This window comes from Triturus cristatus, chromosome 3_2 (genome assembly GCF_964204655.1).
Source record: "Triturus cristatus chromosome 3_2, aTriCri1.1, whole genome shotgun sequence".
NCBI lineage: Eukaryota > Metazoa > Chordata > Amphibia > Caudata > Salamandridae > Triturus > Triturus cristatus.
Window position 1 is genome coordinate 1236960345 of NC_140584.1, and position 16146 is coordinate 1236976490.

The window sequence follows — 16146 nt, forward strand, 5'->3', positions numbered from 1 at the left end:
CAAGCGTGCCTGCGTTGGTGCTAGGCTGCAGAATGTGTGCCAGTGCAGCCTGTAAAACAGGCACCAGGGCTCCATGGTGCAAGCGTGCCTGCGTTGGTGCTGGGATGCAGATTGTGTGCCAGTGCAGCCTGTAAAACAGGCACCGTTGCTCCATGGGGCAAGCGTGCCTGCGTTGGTGCTGGGCTTCAGATTGTGTGCCAGTGCAGCCTGTAAAACAGGCACCGTTGCTCCATGGTGCAAGCGTGCCTGCGTTGGTGCTGGGCTGCAGATTGTGTGCCAGTGCAGGCAGAGATCGGGAATGCACCCTATCTTGAGAGATATGTCACTTTTCTGCCCTCTGAATTTTAATCAGCGCTGCAACTTGCCTTGCTGCATTGTGTGAACATCTGTCCTTCTGGGTGGAGCTTCAGGTGGACATTTGACCAATACTGCTTTGGGTGTTTGCACGTTCTGTTGGACAATCAACCACATCTGCACTAGCACAGCAACACAACAGCTAACAGCACCTGAAACCAAATTAAAATCCTAAAGAAACCAAACATTTAATTTATGACTTCAAACTGTGACACACTCCCTGGTCCTGTCCTCTCCCAGATTGACTATATTTTTTGTTTTTTTGCTTTCCGGAGTTTTATATAGCGCTAATTTGACCCGAAGGTATCAGAGCGCTTCACAAGAGCACCAGTTGAATTACACAAGGACACATTAATTTTTTTAGGCACAGGGCGTTTAAGTGATTTGCCCAGAATCACAGGATCTTGAGCGTTGTTGCTGAGACCTGAACCTGGTTCCTCAGATTTGAGCTTGACCGCCCTAGCCGTTAGGCCACATCCTCTCCCCAAATCAATGTGGGGCGACTATGGAAACTCCCTTCTGGCCATCACCACCAAGGTGACTTTTCTCCAATGAAGCTGCCACTCAATGCCTCAGTGAGACTGGCAAATGGAAGGAAAAGGGCTGGGTTCATTAATAAAGCCCCCTGCTGCACAACCCATGCTTAATGACATTAAAAAGAAACACAGGACTGTCTCTGAGGTGCTGTGGGAAACCATCTACTCTCTGTGAATCTAAACCCAACCTAAAGAGATGAGTGGAGCGCAGTGCACTTGTGAATATGTGAATGTAATATCATGACACAGGACCTGATTCATGTACACAACTGTATAGTTTCCAGGTCCCAGATTAATGGACATTGCTATGTTGCTAGTCGGCTGGGTTCAAGCCTCATTAACACGGCTGCGCATAAAATGCACGAGAGATTCAACTCCCTGCTTGGCACAGAATGAACACAGAATTGAGAAATGACCTTTAACCTGTGATATCCAGGCTGCTTACCTCTGGGACAGTCACAAACGCCTTGTGTGGGTGCTGGTTCGGTCGATGCTGCCCTGGGAGAGCTTCTCCTGTGTTCACTGTGCACTTACTTCAGTTTTCTGAAGGAGTGCGTCATACCTTAAGGAGGGAACACAACCCCCCTACAGCTCTGACGCTTTGAGGGCGGGGCCATCATGGGACAGACAGACAGAACAAACACGAGCCTCCCCACACCTGGTTCTTCCACAAATATCTTTTCAACGTTTGCGCTACAGGACGTGGATCGACTCCAGCAGCCTTTATTTACTTTGCGTCATCTTCAGGGCACCCATCCCCGGGGGGGGGGGAATAACGCGTGACAGCCGCGCTGATCACTGTGCGACTTAAAAACAAATAACAACAATGGTGGACGCAAAAAAGACCTGAGGGGTGAAATGTTATCTACTCTAGAAACAGCAGCACCCCAGCTGGACTTTCTCCCACCATCAATCCCATAGGAAAAGGCCAACACCCAGCCAGTGGGGCCACCTGTGACCCTGGCTTCTTTGCAACTCCCATAGGAAAGGCCAACACCCAGCCAGTGGGGCCACAACTGGCCCTGGCGTCTTTGCAACTCCGATAGGAAAAGGCCAACACCCAGCCAGTGGGGCCACCACTGACCCTGGCTTCTTTGCAACTCCCATAGGAAAAGGCCAACACCCAGCCAGTGGGGCCACCTGGGACCCTAGCTTCTTTGCAACTCCCATAGGAAAAGGCCAACACCCAGCCAGTGGGGCCACCTGTGACCCTGGATTCTTTGCAACTCCCATAGGAAAGGTCAACACCCAGCCAGTGGGGCCACCTATGACCATGGCTTCTTTGCAACTCCCATAGGAAAAGGCCAACACCCAGCCAGTGGGGCCACCTGTGACCCTGGCTTCTTTGCAACTCCTGCCTGAGCCTCTGTGACCCCTGCCTTAGAGATCACAAAGACAGCCCCACCAAACAAGCATTTGCAATACAATAGGTGTCGCATGTGCTAGAGTTAGAGCTCTTGACGTTGTAAATGTAAATGTTTTTACTTCTCTGTTTTGGACTGAAGTAGATGCATGTGGAATGCAGTAGAAAGGTGTGCAGTGGAATTATATGGAAAGCAATTATCCATGCAGCGCCCGAATTGGCCATACAAGAGGAAAAATGGAAAAACGGCAGGCCTACCCACAACTTTGCAATGAAAAACTCTTAAAATGTTTAAATTAACCTTTTTTTTTTAACAGGTCGTCAGCAAACCCGAGATGTACAGAATGGGACAAGTTGCCACACAAATAAGGGCTCAATATTTCAACAACTCGGCTAACATTGCTTTATCAAAATGTATTTAAAACATGATCTTATCACATGAGACATTTTGATATATTGTTTTATAGTTGCAATGGTCTTAAATAATCGCACAATAAAGGTTGATCGATTGATTCATTGGATAGTATTTATGTGGTACTTTATTATGTGGAGTGAGATCTTGTGTTATAGACAGTAAACGGTATAGGATTTTGTGTTGTGGATTGCTATGTCGAGGATTTGAATTATGTTGTGTGCTATTGAATTTTGTAGTGTGATGTGGAATTATGTGGTGTGGATTGTATATATGTGGTGTGTTATGTTATTGTGTTGCTGATTTATAGAATGTTTAACTTTAAGTTTATGTTTATTTATTTTACATAGTTATTGAAAACCATTGCAGTATTTGCTTTAAAAAGATGCAATAAAATTATTGTTAAGCAATAATAAAAACCATAAAACATAAAACAGAAGCTAACATTATTATACATTATACAAAGTTAGCTGCTTTATATTATGTGGTTTCTTGTTGAATTATGTGGTGTGTAATGGAAACATGTTGAGTTGATTTGAGGGCCATGGAACTATGTAATGTTGAGTGAAAATAATCTGAGTGGAATTATGTGGCATGGTATGGAGTATATATATTTATTTATGTGGATTGTTGCTAAATGTTATATATTGGTTTTATACTGGTTGTATTCATGTGCTAGTGAGAAAATATATGAACTCTCATGCAGTGCTTATGTCAAGAAAAAAGCAGTTCTTTAAAAGGAAGCAATGTTATGACACCAGTGAATTAGGAATGCTTAAGAGAGTAACAGACACAAATGGAAAAGGCAAGCCATCGATTGAGAGTGATTGTAAACTCAACCAATGGTAAGCAGTGGGTGGGCTGCAAGCCCCTTCACGTGTTGGTAACACCACAATGAGGCAGCTGTATGAGGAGGTATGTTTGACTAAATATATTTACAAGTGCAAACCCATATTTTATTAAATCCATGAATTTACAATTGTAAAAACATTATGCGAGAGTGGTACACATAGAATAATATTTTAAAAAGTAGCTTTTAATAATATAGAATGCTCTAGGGTGAGGTGAAATAGCACGTGAGAAGGATGGAGATATTAAATTAATTAATGCAAAAGAATAAGCAGTGTGCATAATACGCCAGGTCTGGTGACTTAGTGGAACAACGTCGCCACTATGAAAATATGTGCTTGGCCTGTCTCAGAGGTTTAAAAACTACAGGGTGGTCACAGCCTGTTATCCTTTGGAGGTCGGTTTAATAAGTACCATTAACATACGTACGTAAGAAAAAGCACCTGTGATTGTGCTCGAGAACGCCTCTAGAGCTCAGCATGTGACGTTCAATTACAAGTGTTATTAACAAAAATGTTCTAGCTTATGTATAAAAATGAACTGATCTCTATTTAATTTGATTTTAACAGAACACACGTCAATGGTAATAAGATTTTAAACTTTGTGTGAAAAAAATATTAACAGACCTAGTAGGGTTGCAGCATATTTGATGTTTTTGTAAAAAGCAGCATAAGGACTGGTACAAAGAGGCCCAAATTCAATTGAAAATGCAGGTCTGGTAAGGGGCAGCTCCTGCCAACACCCTGAAAATAAAATATAAAATAATAAAAAACTCTTGTTAATTTTCATTGTATTTTTTTCGCTTGGAGCAAGGGCTTGGGGGTGGGGCCCGCGAGATGTCTGGCTGGAGGGGCAGTGTTGGGCACTGTTCATTCTGGGACCCTGTGCCTGCAGAGGAGAGGGGCACAACGCAGCAACGCAGTGAGGCGGCAGGTGCATGTTTTTCTTATTTTTCTTTATTTTTGTCTCGCCCCCCCCCTCCTCTCTAAACTCCCCCCACCCACCACTCTGTAAACACACCGGCCACGCATGGGTCTGGTAATGACAACATGACAAACACAAGGAGATGATGGACGGAGCTCTGAAACTTTTCAGACGCTCACCCCCAGTCACAGACTTGGGTTGAATCCATCATCGTTCTTTAGCTCACTTCACCACCAAGTTCAGACCCCGCCATATGCAAATCACTCTTGACCCTGTGCCTCATGGGAACAGTTCTGCCTGAACTGCCAAACTAAATCTTCCTTGGACCGGAAAGAAGCATCCTGGGACCGGTTTGGGGTAACACCCCTCATCCGCCAGGCTTTCTTTAATCCAGTGGCAAAGTGAGCAAGGAACCCACGTCTGGGGATACCCTGCCAACTTAGGGCAAACAAAGCAAACACAAGGAAATGATGTGTGGAGCACTGAAATAACAACATAACCCAGCAGTTCAATAAAATAACAAAGACTAATTGTGTGAAGCTGAACAGACAATATTTTCAAGAAGACAAAACATTAGTAAAACACACAAGTGTGAGGTTAAGAAGAAGCATCAAGAAAAGAAGTCAATAGAAGCAATAGAACTCGAGGCTCAGATCTTCGGAGAGGTCTCCGGATATGCATTAAATAAGGGAAAACCCAAATAATTGTGAACTACAAAATTTAACTGGATAGACAATAGAGTCGTCACCAAAGCTAGATATCTTGGTGTGAATATCGTGGCCAATACTGATTTGATAGTTAGGGAAAATTTAGTCCCATTAGTTTCAGAGATGAAGAAGGCATTGCATCAACTAAATAACTTACACATGTCCTTAGTTGGCCGGTGCATCGTTCTCACAATTATTTCTTTCATAAAATGTATACTTCTTCAGAGCTATCCATCTCGAATTTAACAATTCAACGCTAAAGAAATTTGACATTCTTTTCTCGCAGGTTATATGGGCTCATTCGCAGCCAAGAACGTCCCTCAAGTAGCTGTCTCTTCCTCGGGAGAGAGGTGGCTGGGTGCTTCCAAACCTAAAAATATATTATTTGGGCCACCATCATGCAGATCTGTCCTGTATTGCTACAAGACCGGCCTCAAGTGTAAATTACGGATCTACCCTCCCCGTTCGAGCTGTTACTTGGCCGAGAAGCTTGGGGATGTTTATGGCATCAGCTTGAATATGGGTACTATAACAAAGTAAGGTTCAAGACCCTTGTGGGAACCTGTAAGGCCTTCACCGCTGTCCGTAAACTATTAGGGATTGGGAGAATGAACCACTATAAGTCTATAGGTAGCAACGAGAATCTGCCAGATATATTCGGGGGCTCTTACTTTTCAACTTGGCTTAATTTAATGCCGGTATCAACAAACTGGGGGTCCTGTATTCTCCTGAAGGGGTCTTGGCATTTGAAGATCTTAAAACACAATTTGGTGTAAGCCATAAAGAGGTTTTTAAATACAAAGCTATAAGGATTTTTTTATCATGGAAGGCAGGTGGGCCCTCAGGGTTTGTTAAATGCAAATTTATAGAAAGACTGACCGATCCAAATACCCCTCGAATCGTGACCATCTATGGCATTCTAATCAGCTTAATGCTGGATGATTTGGCTAGGATCTCCGGGAAATGGCAAATAAAAACAGACATAACTGACAATGTTTTGCAGTCAGCTCTTCCATCAGCTCAAAGCGATATACTATCGGCCAACTTGCAAGCCCAGCTCTACAACACGTGCTTTTTTCTATATTATGCCACAAGTAAAATTACAAAATGGGGAACCAGCAGAGGCACTCGATGCCCCCGGTGTCCTAAATGGAGCACAGACTCTACACATATGTTTGGCATGTGAGAACCTTGGCCATCTGTTGGAAGAGATTCAAGGCTTCCTCAATGCAGTTCTATCTCGAGATGTGCTGCTAACTCCTACCACCATTTTATTGTTTCTTTTAATTAACAATTGTATCTGCTCCACTACCACTACCACTATGTGTACTTGTTAAGGCTTACTTTTTTACGTGCTCGTAATCCCAGTAAAAGGACATGGTTCTCGTTGTGCAATGCATAGATTACATGGCAGGTAGCCAAACTTTGGTACATGTGTGATAGTGTACCACTTAAAATATGTCAGCTGCTTTCACTTGATGTGGTGCCTGATCAAGGTGTTGGATTGTGAACTGTGAAACTGTAGTTGACTTTTAGTGCAAGCAGGCTGACCAGTAATGAATTCACAGTACCTCATTTTCTCCATTTCATAACATGTGTCCTTTACATTTGTTCAAATGTAAAGGACACATGTGGATTCAAGCAAGCCTGGCTGAAGACGTCTGAAATGCCAGAAACCGGTCCTAGGAAGCTTGTTTCCGGTCCAGGGAAGGCATGGCTTGGCAGTTCGGGCTGGACTGTTCCCATGAGGCACAGGGTCAGACTGATTTGCATATGGCCATGTCTGAACTGGGGTGGCAGAGTGGGCTAAAGAACGGTGATGGATCAAACCCAGATCTGTTGACTGGGTGTGAGTGTTTGATTGGGTCTATTGCTCCGTCCATCACCACCCCCTTTTGAACCGCTTTGTTCGCCATAAGTTGGCAGGGTATGCTCAGACGTGAGTCCCTTGCTCACTTTGCCACTGGATTCAAGCAAGCCTGGCTGAAGACGGCTGAAATGCCAGAAACCGATCCTAGGAAGCTTGTTTCCGGTCCAGGAAAGGCATGGCTTGGCAGTTCGGGCTGGACTGTTCCCATGAGGCACAGGGTCAGAATGATTTGCATATGGCTATGTCTGAACTGGGGTGGCAGAGTGGGCTAAAGAACGGTGATGGATCAAACCCAGATCTGTTGACTGGGTGTGAGTGTTTGATTGGTTCTGATGCTCCGTCCATCACCACCCCCTTTTGTACTGCAGTTGTTCAGTGTGGGCAGGGCTCCTCGGGGTCTCCTGGGATGTGGCAGTCATGGGGGTGGCGGTTGGCACAGATGTCCCTGAACCAGATGCTGCAGGGGCTTGGACACCAGAGGGTCCAGGTCGGTCGGTGTCATCCGCGGAGTGTTGAGAGGCGTCGCTGCCGGTGGGGTCAGGTTCCTCCAGAGCCTGTGACTGTGATTCTTCCCCCCCATTGTTGGGGGGATGTTCATCACGTTGCCCTGTGTGTGAGAGACAGACAATGTTAATGCTGTTTCATGCTAAATGCATGTTTCATATACATTCAAGTTGGCACTGTTCCTCCAGGTAGTCGTATGTGCCTAGCATTCTCCTCAATGTTCACTTGTGGATGGGTATGTTGCGGGGGACAGATTGATATGTTCTCCTGAGTCTTTGACATGTCGAATTGCGGCTTGGGTGCTTCTTCGGCTATGTATTGGTCTTGTTGTGTTGCATGTCCATTGTGACAGTGGGTGAATCCATTGCCTGTCCTGATGGTGTTTGCTTATGTAAGGGTTGTGGGTGACAGGGCCTGCTGGTGGGTGTAGTGTGATTTGGCACTGGGGCTCCCAGGTGATGTAGCTGTCCCCCCATGGAGCATGCTGCCATGACAGTGAGTGTGAGTTCCTGTCCTAGCTATCTGACCTTGTTGTCTTGGTGTTTGTGTTTGCACTGGTCACAGGAAGGCCATGTGCTGCCTACACCAGGGCCGAGTGTGCGCTATCTTGTCAGTACTTTCCCAATCCCTGTGCATTGCGCATGGTGCATGGGTATGTAGCTGGGACATATGGGATGAGGGCAATTGTGTCTGATTTGGAATTCAAAAAAGCGTTTTGTGCCACCCACCCTCCCTGCATACCGGACATCCATTCTTGGGTTGGTGCTTTGTGTAGCATGGGACATATCATGGAATGCTTTCTCGATGGGGCATACACATGTTATTGGCATTAGGATTGTTTTTGACAGTGGTTGTGGCCGGTGATGGCTTGGGGGTAGTTGCATGCATTTGGTGTAGTTGGGGTGTGGATGCCATTCCCCTCCTGTTACGTAAGTTGTTTGCGTACTCACCAGGCTCTGGAAGTCCTTGGAGTCCATGTACTCCCACCGGCGGAAACATGCCCATCACCTTCTCCTCCCAGGGATGGTAATGTACTGGTCTGCGGGGTGCCTCACCTCCAGTGATGTTGCTCTGGGCGTAGTCCTCAGTCATTTTTCTCTTGACAGCCCTCCGCAGATCGTACCACTTGGTTTGGCAATCGTTTCTGGTCCTTCTGATAGGTGCAACAGCATTCACCCTATCGACAATCCTCTGCCACAGGCATGATTTTTCAGCTATGCTGGTCTGTCTGACCAATGTTTCAAACAGCTGTGGCTCGACTCTGATGACTTCATTGACAAGGATCTCCAGCTCCTAACTTGTGAACTTTGGATTCTTGTCAGTGGGCATGGTGTGGGGTGAGGGTGTGGATGGTTGTGGCTGTGTGGGTCTGAATGGGACGGTGTGGGTCTGAATGTGAAGAGGGGGTATGTGTGAAGGAGGATGTGTGAAGGTGTGTAAGTTAAGGTGGATGGGTGCAGTTGTTTGTGTGTGCTGTTTATCTGCAGTGAGTCTGTTGCAAAGGCTCATGGTTTGTGTGTGTTGGCCCTTTTTATTGGTCAATTTGTGGGTGGGGCTCAGTTTGAATTTTTGGTGGGTGTGTTATAAAGGGTGGTTGTGAGTTTGCCCCTCTGTTTGCCTGGTTGGTTGTGTCCAGGTAAGTCCTTTCCATTTTTTATGCAGTGTAGACGTGTTTTGTGGTGTTGTGCGAGTCAAATAGACCCTCCTTGTGCTGTTTTACAGTGTCCATGGGTCAGTACGGTACAGGGGTATGAGTCGTACAGGCACACCCCCCATGTGTTGTGTATGTACGGTGCGTACACCGGCATCGCTTATGTACGGTGCTTACACCGCCATTGCTATGTACGGTGCATACCCCGCCATTGCTAGGTACGGTGCGTACACCGCCATCACTTATGTACGGTGCGTACCCCGCCATTGCTAGGTACGGTGCGTACACCGCCATCGCTTATGTACGGTGCGTACCCCGCCATTGCTAGGTACGGTGCGTTCTCCGCCATTGCTAGGTACGGTGCGTACACCGCCATCGCTTATGTACGGTGCGTACCCCGCCATTGCTAGGTACGGTGCGTACACCGCCATCGCTTATGTACGGTGCGTACCCCGCCATTGCTAGGTACAGTGCGTTCTCCGCCATTGCTAGGTACGGTGCGTACACCGCCATCGCTTATGTACGGTGCGTACCCCGCCATTGCTAGGTATGGTGCGTACACTGCCATCGCTTATGTACGTTGCGTACCCCGCCATTGCTAGGTACGGTGCGTACCCCGCCATTGCTAGGTACGGTGCGTACACCACCATCGCTTATGTACAGTGAGTACCCCGCCATTGCTAGGTATGGTGCGTACACTGCCATCGCGTCTGAACATTGCGTACTCCGCCATTGCTAGGTACGGTGCGTACACCGCCATCGCTTATGTACGGTGCGTACCCCGCCATTGCTAGGTACGGTGCGTACACCGCCATCGCTTATGTATGGTGCTTACACCGCCATTGCTATGTACGGTGCGTACCCCGCCATTGCTATGTACGGTGCGTACACCGCCATCGCTTATGTATGGTGCTTACCCCACCATTGCTAGGTACAGTGCGTACCCCGCCATTGCTAGGTACGGTGCATACACCGCCATCGCTTATGTATGGTGCGTACCCCACCATTGCTAGGTACGGTGCGTACACCGCCATCGCTTATGTACGTTGCGTACCCCGCCATTGCTGGTTATGGTGCGTACACTACAATCGCTTCTGTACGGTGCGTACCCCGCCATTGCTAGGTACGGTGCGTACACCGCCATCGCTTATGTACGGTGCGTACCCCACCATTGCTAGGTACGGTGTGTACACCGCCATCGCATGTAGAAGTCATTCCCCGTGTACGAGATGGACGTTTTCCATACAAATCGTAATTCGGCAAGCCGGTCCGGAACGTACTTGTACGTTCCGACTCTATTTTTACAATTTGTATGGAAAAGTGTCCGGGTCCGTGTCGTACAACTTTTCCAGACTCTAATTCGTACACATGGGGTGGATTTGTATGTATTTTTCACATACGAATCGTACTTCATGGGTCGGACGGGACTCGTACGTTTCGTATGGAAAAATTTACAGATCCGAGTCGTATGGGGGAATAAAATATAGGATCGGAATCGGCCCCTTAATATTTAATTTACCATAATTAAATTACTTCCCACCCTATTCCCCTATAAACCCACAACCCGCTACGGAATTAAATTACGCAAAAATTAAATTACATAACATTCATTAGTTTAAAACAATTAAACATACATTACAAAAATAATACATAATTTTAACACATATACTACCATACATAACACTAAAAAAAATGATATTATGGAAATCTATATTTTTAAATTCTATATTATGGAAATCGATGTTTCATACCCCAATTTCGATATTCTGTCCTATCTATATTTTGATAATTCGATATTCTGTCCTATCTATATTTTAGAGTCGATATTCTGTCCTATCTATAGTTTGATAATTCGATATTCTGTCCTATCTATATTTTAGAGTCGAGATTCTGTTCTGTCTATATATTGGATTCTATAATTTGGCCGTTCACCGCCTGAGGTAGCTTCTCCATCAAGCCATGACTGCCCAATTAATCTAGATGATATGCAAAAAACAACCCTGAACGAAGATATACGCAAAGAAATCTTTAGAGGCAAACGAGTAGGTGCACCGGGACCGAACGGCATACCACCGTTGCTATATAAACAGGACACTGAGTTCTGGAGCTACGCACTAGTCCCAGTAATAGGGTATGCTATAAGAATAACAGAAATCCCAGAGTCATGGCGAGGCTCTATCATCAGTCCCATATTCAAGCAAGGTGCGAGATCCGACCCAAACAACTATCGGCTGATAGCCTTGATTGACACCGAGGCCAAATACTATGCAGGTATTTTACTTAAAGATCTGGTCGCCTGGTCCACAAGAAATAGTATTATACCAACGACCCAAACAGGTTTTCATCAAAGGGCAAGAAACTATAACTAATATTATGGCCTTAACCATGCTCATGGATGCAGCAAAGCAAGGCAAACACCCCTTGTATCTTTGCTTCATTGACTATTCAGCGGCCTTCGACCACGTAGATTGATCCGAACTTTGATCAAAGCTGAAAGAATGGGGGATTACATCAACCCTCCTAGACCAACTTATACAGCTGCACACCGACTCATGGGTCAGAATCAAACTAGGCGCTGGAAGGCATCTTTAAAAAAAAATTACAAGAAAGGGCTTAAACCAAGGATGTGTCCTGGCCCCTATACCCTTCAGCCTCTTCCTGGAGGACTTGCCGGCAGAACTGGATGCTCACAATCCCCGAAGCTAGGCGCCATGGTACTGACAAATTTACTTCATGCCGACGACCTAGTGCTGATTAGCAGAACACAGATGGGACTTCAGCACCTTTCTGATGCCACCCATAATTTCTAATATCGGAATGCATTAAAAATAAATTTAAAAAAAACGAAAGTAACTACCAACAAGTTTTTGGGTGTACTTTTAGATAAAAATAATTCTTTTAAACCACAGCTTGAAGCCTTATGAAGGAAGGGAATAATGACCTGTTTGGCAATAAAGCCCCTGAAGAAACTGCTGCCAGACTGAACTCTAGACCCCCTTTTAAAAGTCCTATGAGCAAAACTACAGCCAGTCATCATCTACGGGAGCGAAGCCATGACAGAAAAAGATGCTGCCACTCTTGACAGTATATTCGCAACCTCCTATCGGGCAATATTCCAGCTCCCTAAATATGTTTCACCAGCTCAAAGAAGGCTGGAATTTGGAATCCAGAAACAGGAAATAGAAAGGTGGAAAGCTTTCTTAAAGAGTTGGTACAAAATTAGAGCCGGCGAGACAGGGTCCTTGAACAATCAACTTTGGCAAGAGCTGTCCCGCACAGGAAAATTGCCAGCTAACATCTACCTTCAGAATTCCTTGCAGGCCATCGGTCTGGCAGACGCCTGGAACATTTCAATGAGCCATTTGGTCTTCAAAAACAATGGTAAAAAAATTGACTAAGCTCATATCGGATATCGAGGACAAGAAATCGGTATCCAAGAGAGCTCATGGCTGGGTCGTGCTTAACAACTATGAAGTTCTAAAACCTCAGCCCTACCTCAAGGTTGGAACCAAGCTGGTGAGCAAAGAAAATCTTTTAAGGCTACGGCTGGGTGTCGGCCCGATTAACCCGTTTATGCCACCGTGGGAAAGAAGAGGGGCCGCCGCCTCGTCCACTTTCTGTAAAGAGTCTTTGTGCTCCCTCAGTGATCGCTTGAGACTCCCTTCCTACTCACAAGGATAGAGGGGTAGTCATCTTCATCCAGAATCCAGGAGAAAGTACCAAAGATAGATGATAGATGATCAGGGCGGAAATCAGGGCTGAAAAATAAAAACAGAAGAGAGACTTCACCTAGATCCTGGAGCTCCTTGGGCTGAATGTGCCTCCATGGGCTGTGAGTAACAAAAATGTGATAGTTGGTCAGCCAAAACCAAGGCCAAAAATGAGGCATAACCTCATTCCCCCCTCACGCTGCCAACCCCCTGAGGGGATAAGACATAGCGGGGAGAAGAGCCCCTGGCTGCCTGACAACAGATGCCCAACCATAAGACACCACAAATCACCTGGCCAAAGATGCTGAGCCCTAGATATAAAATATATTTTTTTAAACTTTGGAGAGATACCCAAATGTCCGGAGTGAACACTCATGGTACCACCAAGGCACAAACCAGATACAGTCTCCGCCACCTTGGGGTGTCTTCACTCTGCACCGTGGTACCGTTTCACACCAGTATCAACTGGGGTCATCTTCTCGGGCACCATATACCACCAATCCAGTCAGGTTCTCCACCGCCACTGTCTCACGCGGTCTACTGCATTATAGAGAGGAAAAAAACATACCCTAGTTTTTCAAGACAAATTCAATAGGGACAAACGACTTCCTATGACAAGACTTGGACGGACCTACACTAGTGTGCGGTCATTCGTGCTAAATAGCGATTGAAGCCTTGAAAAAGTTTCTATGAAACGAAACACGTGTCGGCTGCCGGTTCAACGCTTGGAAGGAGGATAGACACACTAAGCTGATCATCCTGATTATATTACTAATATTTTTTCAATCTTGTAATTTTGGAACATATTTATATTAAACTGATACGGCAAGAAGGACTTTGATGTCCTGCTCGTACTTTGAATCGATAGACTTGAATAACTCTATGAATTGATATATATTTGATTAGGAGTGCAGAGGTTTATTTCTGTTTTACAGCCCAATTTACCATTATTCTTGCTAGTGGGTCGCTGTAAAAAAGGGTCACCCATGCCCAAAATCGTGGTCTGAAACCCAATCTAGTCAATACCGTGATTAGGTATGGCCACTCAATACTGTTGAATGCCATGCGGGCATCCATCACCACTATAGCAGCAGCCGTTGCAGGTCTAAGTGCTGTTTCGTACATAACTCCAAAGAGCCTCTGAAGGTTTAGCCTGGTGCTTCTTTGAGGTATGAATCCCGACTGATTAGTGTGGATTATTGTTGAGTATCATCTGTATCCAATTTACTAGGGCCTTTGCCAATACCTTTGCTTCAAAGTTAAGTAACAAGATGGGTCTGTACGAGCTGCATCATGCTGGGAATTACTGCGATGGTAGCCATTCTTAGATCTTCAGGCAGATTTACACCTTCTAGATCAGTTGTGCTACGTTATCTGCCACACATTTGTACAATTCAGAGGGTAGTCCATTCAGGCCAGCCACTTTACCGGAATGTAAATATCATATGGTTCCTGCTATTTCTTCCTCTTTCAGATCCCTGTCTATATCGTCCCTGTCTTCCATTGACTGTTCCGTTAGTCGGAGATCCCTCTAGAGCTCTGCGCTGTTGTCTGCCGTTCTGGCTGTGACTGACTTGTATAGTGCTTCATAGTAAGTTGCAAAGGCTTCAGCTATTTCTCTGCTTGATTTGCTTATAGAGCTGTCAAATTTCTGTATTTCTACGGCTCAGTTGCGACATTTATCTCTCATCTCTAGCCACGCTATTAGTTTGTTTGCCTTTTCATCCACAACGTACGTACGCCTTTGTGTGGCTATTGCATGAGATCTGGCTGTGCTCTCTAAGCCCGTATTGCTGGAGCCGCAGTTTGTGCCCTGGGGTGTGGTCGAGTATGTCCTCTCACCCTATTTGTTTCTCAAGATCTGTTATCTTCTACTCCAACTTCTCATACATGTCTCTGTCATGAGTATTCGGATATCCACCCATGCTGTGCCCTCTTCCCTCCATCTATATTGTGCCCTTAAGGAATCTTGATCAGACTGTCTATAATCTTTTAAGTACTATTGAGGTTTAGTATAGCAAATTGGAATGTCTATAATCTTTTATTACTATTGAGATTTATCAAACTGGTCAACTGAATCTTGTGCAGAAATCGTCTTTCTACGTTAAAATAAATACTCAGGCACGAGGAAAGAACTCATGGATAATTTCAGGCACCTGTTAACTGTCAAAGCATAGGCACGTTCTGCTAACTGGTTGAAATCAGCGTTTCACGTGCCTTTATTTAGAATCTCTATTTGCGCTACACGCGTGAACGTTGAACTTTAGCATGCACGTGTTGTCAGCAACACTCCAGTCTCACGTGGCATGCGTGAGCAGCAGTAAGGGTATTTAAGCCGCGCGAGCGGCAGTAAGGGTATTTAAACCGCGCGAGCGGCAGTAAGGGTATTTAAACCGCGCGAGCAGCAGTAAGGGTATTTAAACCGCGCGAGCGCCAGTAAGGGTATTTAAACCGCGCGAGCGCCAGTAAGGGTATTTAAACCGCGCGAGCGCCAGTAAGGGTATTTAAACCGCGCGAGCGGCAGTAAGGGTATTTGAACCGCTCGCGTACAGCTGGCAGTGCTTGGTCTCGTCCAGGAAAGCCCTTACCTGTTTCACCAGCGGCTCGTCTTCAGCCTCCCTCATCGGCTGCTTTCCCTTCAGCTCCTTGCTGGTTCTTGACGCGACGCCTCCCACTCCATCCAGCCGAGGATCTTCTTCCGGGTCTCTGGATCTGCATGAAAACTAAACCATGAAAAAAAGATAAGTGATCAGTGAATATACAACCTGGCGAACGCTCGTTGAGAAAAAACCTTCGGTGAGTTAACTTCACTTATTTGAAATACCAGAGTTTTATTATAGTTTATGGAAGCGCTAAAGATATCGTTTGACTTATGTGAAACCCTGAGCTTTACAAGAGTTTAAGGAACGCTAAAAACATTGTTTAAAGGGAAGCAAGAAACAAGCATTGGATTTGTGAGTGCTTATAAAGACTGCCAAAAACAATGCTAGGATAAAAATCTTTTCAAGTTGTTGGTCACATATATTAAACCAATATTTGTATATTTGAATTTACTAAATTAGTTGTAAGAGTAATTACCACTTCAAAAGGGTAAAGGGCATTGTGTAAGAAGACAATAATCAAAGCCATTAATAAGCATTTGTAGGAACTGTAGTTAAATATTACGTTTACTATTTTACAGGGCGAAAAGAAAGCTCACAATGCTAACTAATAGACACTCTTACTAACAAGTAGGAGTACAACTAATGACGTTTAGGTAATAACGA

The 16146-nt window shown here is 45.3% G+C and overlaps 1 protein-coding gene across 4 annotated transcripts in view; it reads right to left on the minus strand.

The window, feature by feature from the left end:
* The window catches only part of LOC146859552 (CD5 antigen-like), a 721628-nt gene extending 706100 nt beyond the window's left edge, over positions 1-15528 (minus strand). For 2 of the 4 annotated variants that reach the window (XM_085650252.1, XM_085650249.1), the window contains exon 1: positions 1336-1443. The gene's annotated coding sequence lies outside the window, so the exon portion shown is untranslated. Of the gene's footprint in view, positions 1-1335; positions 1444-15468 lie in introns of those variants that run through there. The other 2 variants (XM_085650250.1, XM_085650251.1) reach the window with 2 other exon arrangements.
* Between the last annotated feature and the right edge of the window lie 618 nt (positions 15529-16146).